The 6,057-nt window shown below is 46.3% G+C and overlaps 1 pseudogene; it reads right to left on the reverse strand.

Annotated features, from left to right (window-relative positions):
- Positions 1-3,974: 3,974 nt before the first annotated feature.
- On the reverse strand, positions 3,975-4,978 carry LOC114633304 (annotated as a pseudogene).
- Between the last annotated feature and the right edge of the window lie 1,079 nt (positions 4,979-6,057).

Consider the following 6,057-nt stretch of genomic DNA (forward strand, 5'->3'; position numbering starts at 1 on the left):
GCACCTGTTGTGATAGCAAACGTAATCCCTGCTGTCCTTAAGGGTGGAAGTCCTCACCACAATCCTCCTCCTTGGCTAGTTCTAAGCTCCATGCACCATCCCAGTATCTGAGACAGAAAGCTTTGGCCCATAAAGTTCTTTACTCTTTCCAAGGAGGTCTTGGGCGGTAGTATAAACAAGTCCAAACTTGAATCTCAACATACTTCCTGCTTCTTCACTGATGTAGGGTCAGGACACCCTCACAGAAGACAGGTATGGTGTCACATGTCTATAATCCCAGGATTTGGGAAACAAAGCACAAGGATCCAGAGTTGGCTACGTAGTGCATTTATGCCCAGCTTGGGCTAAATGAGGACCTGTCTCAAAACAATAAAGAACCTATGCCTAGTGGTGCTTACCTTTAATCCCATCACTCAGATGGCAGAGGCCAGTGGATCGCGGAAGATTGGAGGCCAGTCCCAAGAACATGACAAGTTCCAGGGAAGCCATCATTGCATAGTGAGACCTTGTCTCAAAACAAGGCTTTCCAAAAAAAAAGCCTTCCATGCCCCATTCATGTCATCTGGGCCAAGTTCAATTTTCATTCCGTTCCACACAAGGAATAGAAATTCCAGTACCACAGGGGGCTCAAATTATTTGGCACATAATTCAGGGCAGCTTCTAATTGGAAAGTCTAAAACTTAACTGCTCTCATATGGGCAATATGTGTGATGTCAACAGTTGTCCCCAAATACTGGGAGCTCTGGAAGGCCTCAGTTTCTATCTTCTGGCCAGTGGAAGGACAGTGAAGACCCTGCTATGGTTCCATTTAGGACACAGAAAGGCAAACAAGCACAAAGTGGTTGTTGACAGAAGGGCTGGAGCATGGCTCCATGGATTTATCTGCTTTCTGTTCCTCCAGATGACCAGAGCTAGGATCCTCAGGCTTACTGCAGTTTTGTAACTACAGAGCCAGGGAACTTGATGCCTCCTTGTAAGCTCCTCAAGGCAGGTAAGTAGCCAGGCCCCACCCCTGAGGACCTCCAACCACCAGGCTCCACCCACAGAACACTCTAACTGCCACAGTTGTTGGACCCAACCTCTCTAGATACAGGTGGCCAAGCTCCATTCAGAGTAAAAAGCCCAGCCGGGCAGTGGTGGCATGCGCCTTTAATCCCAGCACTTGGGAGGCAGAGGCAGGCAGATTTCTGAGTTCGAGGCCAGCCTGGTCTACAGACTGAGTTCCAGGACAGCTAAAGCTACACAGAGAAATGCTGTCTTGAAAAACAAACAAACAAACAAACAAACAAACAAACAAACAGAGTAAAAAGCCCAAGCTCAGAATTTGAAAACTCACTCATCCCATCCCGAGAAATCTCCACCCTGGAAAGCCCTGTCACCCTCTAGAAACCCTATATAAAAATAAACCCTGTCTTCTGCTCAGTGCTCTGCTGCTTTTCTCTGAAGCAGAGGCAGCCACCCTCATGGGTTTTCCCCTCCCAATAAACCTCTTGTGTGAGGTTTATTATGAAGTGTGACTTTGTGGTATTCCTTAGTGACTTACTTCCAGAATACCTTTCCCTTCAGAGCTGTAACACTTGCATTAAGGAATTCTCCCCCTCCTCCACGCCTTGCTCCTCAGACCTCTAACACGGTTCTGGCCTCCACAAGTACCCGACCTGCATGTTGTACACAGACATACACATATAGACAAAACACTCATGCATATAAAATAAAATAAATATTTTTAAAAAAAAAGAGAGTGGTAACGTGTGCCTTTAATCCCAGCACTTGGGAAGCAGTAGTAGCCAGATTTCTGTGTTCAAGGGCAACCAGAGGTACACAGAGAAACCCTGTGTCAAAAAACAAAGCAAAACCAAACAAACAAACAAATAAACAAAACTCTACATCTTCTGTAGTTAACACTTTTACTTTGGAGAAAGAATTTAGATTACTACTGAACCTTTGTTAACAAATTACTGCCTAACCATGAGTTGTCAGGCCACCTTACGGCTTATCCTAGTTTCCTAGTTTGCTTTCTGTTACTGTGATAAACACCATGACCATAAGCAACCTTGGGAGAAAAGAGTTTACTTCATTTTACAGGTTTAGAATCTGTCATGAAGGGAGGCCAAGGCAGGCGCTCAAAGCAGGATGTTGAAGCAGAAACCATGAAGGAACACAACTTCATTGGCTTTCTGTCTGACTTCTGCTCAGCTAGGTTTCTTATACACCCCAGAACTACCTGCCTAGAGAGGATATCACCCACAGTGGGCTGGGACCTCTGACATCAATTAACAATACAAAAAATATCCCCATGAACATGAGCACAGGCAATAGTTCAGCTGAATTGAGGTTCCTTCTTTCCATATGTGTCAAGTTTTACTGAAACCAATAAGGGCCTGGTCTACTGTCTAACCATATAAGATATCAAGTGACCATCATGAAAGTGTTATCTGACTCACATATCCATGGGCCTGCTAGGCATGGGCAGCATTCTAACATAGTGTGAAAATGGTATAGTTGAATTCAGACCTGACCTAGGACATGGCAGGCCCCACATGATGACTTATGGAGAGGCTGAGGTGATAGTTCATCAGTAGAGTGCTTGCCTATCACCAAAAGGTCCCTAGGTTTGATTGCAACATAACACAGTTTATGGAGGAAAATGTAATAGCATAGAGGCGTCCTGATTAAACAAGGCAGGGACAGTCTGAGATTGGCAGGATCAACTGGGCACACTATGAAAGACCTGGCCTGGAAACTCGACCCTACAAAGCCTTGAGTTAATATCTGGGATTGTATGTGAGATTGTTCAGAGAGAGACAAGGAAGGAGACACAGTCCAGTCACTTATTGCTTCTATCACATGGCAAGCTGAAAACAAAGATCGGGTGGCCTAGTTTTGGGGCAAACAGAACGTCCTATGGGGACAAGGCAGAGAGGCTGATAGTATTGGGACAGGTGCACAGAGCTTAGCAAGTGAGCTCATGAGCTCTGTGTTCTTGAATATCATGTCATAGTAAAAGAGACAATGGGACACATGAAAGAGCCATCATTCTACCTGGGAATAATGGCTGTCGCATTAGTAAACATTGCCAACTCTATAATGATGGTTTCAGGTGATGCAGTGGACAGTGTTCCCCCCAACCAAATGCAGACAAAGGGCCACATCCATGAGAAGGGTCTGTCTATATCCCATGTATTTACTACTTCCCTAACATCACAAGTCACCTCCCATACATAGTCTTTTTCCGCCCACATATTTTTATTGATTACTTGGGAATTTTATACAATGCACCCTAAACATGCTCACTTCCTATTCCTCCAAGATCCACCCTCACACGGACAAAAAAAATAGAAAAAAAAAAACCACATCAAGTCAAATTCTTGTTGCCAACATACTCCTTGGAGCATGGTCAAATTCCGAGTGACCAGCCCCTTAAAGATACCTGAGTCCTTTCCCATTCCCCACCCTAGAAGCCATGGACTGTGCAGAGCTACACCTCAGCATCTTTATCACAGCTTTAAGGACTCTCTTCAATGGCTTCCTACCTAGATTGTTTCTTTTTCTTTTTTTGGTGGTGTAGGCTGGGGGGAGAGTTTGTCACAGAGGTCTTCAGTGTCTCCATTATGAGTCTACGGTCATTGATACCACTGCAGAAACAGCTTCCTTGCCTGTAACAGCCAGTGGCAGTAGACTACAGACATCTCCACGGTCTTCCGGGGCAGCATGGAACACAGTAGAGGAAGCATAAGTATTCTTTTTTGTTTTTTGTTTTTGTTGTTTTTTGGGGGGTGCAGCGGACGTTTATTGATGGTATTTAAGAGAGTAGGGAGGGCTCCCTAGGCCCCTCCTGTTATTATGGGGGTCTGGGATGGAAATTGTGAGAGAGATGTTCAGTGTTGGGGGCCGAGTTGGGACAGGGACTCCTCAGCAACTGGGCCTCTCTCTTGCTCTCAGTGTCCTTGCTGGGGTGGGTGGTCCAGGGTTTCTTACTTCTTGGAGGCCATGTAGACCATGAGGTCCACGACCCTGTTGCTGTAGCTATATTCATTGTCATACCAGAAAATGAGCTTTACAAAGTTGTCATTAAGAGCAATGCCAGCCCCAGCATCAAAGGTGGAAGAGTGAGAGTTGCTGTTGAAATTGCAGGAGGCAACCTGGTCTTCAATGTATAGCCCAGGATGCCCTTCAGTGGGCCCCTCATATGCCTGCTTCACCACCTTCTTGATGTCATCATACTTGTCAGGTTTCTCCAGACAGCATGTCAGATCCACCAGGGATACATTGGGGGTAGGAACATGGAAGTCCATGCCAGTGAGCTTCCTGTTCAGCTCTGAGATGACCTTGCGCACAGCCTTGGCAGCACCAGCGGATGCAGGGATGATGTTCTGGGCAGCCTCACAGTCATCATGCCACAGCTTTCCCGAGGGGCCATCTATAGTCTTCTGAGTGGCAGTGATGGCATAGACCTTGGTCATGAGCCCTTTCATGATGCCAAAGTTGTCATGGTTGACCTTGGCCAGGGGGCTAAGCAGTTGGTGGTGCAGGAAGCATTGCTGACAATCTTGAGTGAGTTGTCATATTTCTTGTGGTTCACACCCATCACAAACATGGGGGCATCAGCAGAAGGGGTGGAGATGATGACCCTTTTGGGCCCACCCTTCAAGTGGGCCCTGGCCTTCTCCATGGTGATGAAGACACCAGTGGACTCCACGACATACTCAGCACCAGCATCGCCCCATTTGATGTTAGCGGGATCTCTCTTCTGGAAGATGGTGATGGGCTTCCCATTGATGACAAGCTTCCCACTCTCAGCCTTGACTGTGCCATTGAATTTGCCATGGGTGGAGACATATTGGACCATGTAGACCATGTAGTTAAGGTCAATGAAGTGGTCATTGATAGCAACAATCCCTACTTTGCCAAGTGCAGAGCAGAAGGCAGCCCTGGTAACCAGGCGCCCGATATGGCCAAATCTGTTCACCATTTTGTCTACGGGATGAGGCTGGCACAGCACAAGAAGATGCAGCTGTCTTTGGGACAGGGAGGAGCAGAGAGCCAAGCATACGTATTCTTATGCTATGTTTCCCTCTGACTTCTAGGAAGGGATCTCAGAGTCTTGCTACAATTTGGTGCCTCTTTTTCTTTTTTTAATTTAAGTTTGAGCATCACGTATGTGTGGGTGCCTATGGAGGCCAGAAAAGGGTGTTGGATCCTCTGGAGCTGGAGTTACAGGCAGTTGTAAGCCACTCAACTTGGGGACTGGGAACCAAAGGACTCCTCTGGAAAAGCAGCCAGTGCTCTTAACCACTAAACCATCTCTCCAGGCCATCTTGCTGCTTTTTCACAGGACCCAACTTTAGTTCTCAGTACCTATGTGGCAGCACCTGAACACACACACACACACACACACACACACACACACACACACAAACACACACAAAATAAATCTTCAAAGTATAAATAAAAAGATACTGAATCCAGGGTAGGGCCTGCAGTTGGTTGAAAGAATCACTTTCCATCATGTGATTTCCAAGGATTGAATATGGGTCATCAAATTTGGCAGTTAGCTCCTTTACATGTTGAGACACCTTGAAAGCCCTGGAATAATTTCTTTGGTCTTTCCCAGGTGCTCTCTCGGGGGTGAGGAGACATTTTATTCTTTTCCCAGGAAAAGTTTATACCACGATTGTCAAACAAGAGAACCTTACCCTAGGCTTGGCTACTTCCAGAATTTTTATTTGGAAAACAGCAACGGAAACATATAGCAACTTAATGAACTTAGTCTGCAGCTGCCCTAGAGATCAGTTTGATAGTGTGGCCTAAGGTTCATGCTATAGCTAATATTGTTGACATAGCCTACCAGGTATACAAGACTTACTAGGCAGGCTATTCTAAGGCTTAGAGATGATCTCCCGGGATCATAGGAAAGGCCCAGGTCTGTCTGGAATGTGCAGGATTTGAGCAGCCCAGGTCGGCTAAGTCAACCGTTTACTGCACAGTGGCATACAGGAAACAGGGCTGACATCGGTGGCCTGTTGGTGTAGATGGCAGGTCACAGTGACTCACCCA

The sequence above is a fragment of the Grammomys surdaster genome, unplaced genomic scaffold (assembly GCF_004785775.1).
Source record: "Grammomys surdaster isolate TR1022 unplaced genomic scaffold, NIH_TR_1.0 576, whole genome shotgun sequence".
In the NCBI taxonomy this organism is placed as follows: Eukaryota; Metazoa; Chordata; class Mammalia; order Rodentia; family Muridae; genus Grammomys; species Grammomys surdaster.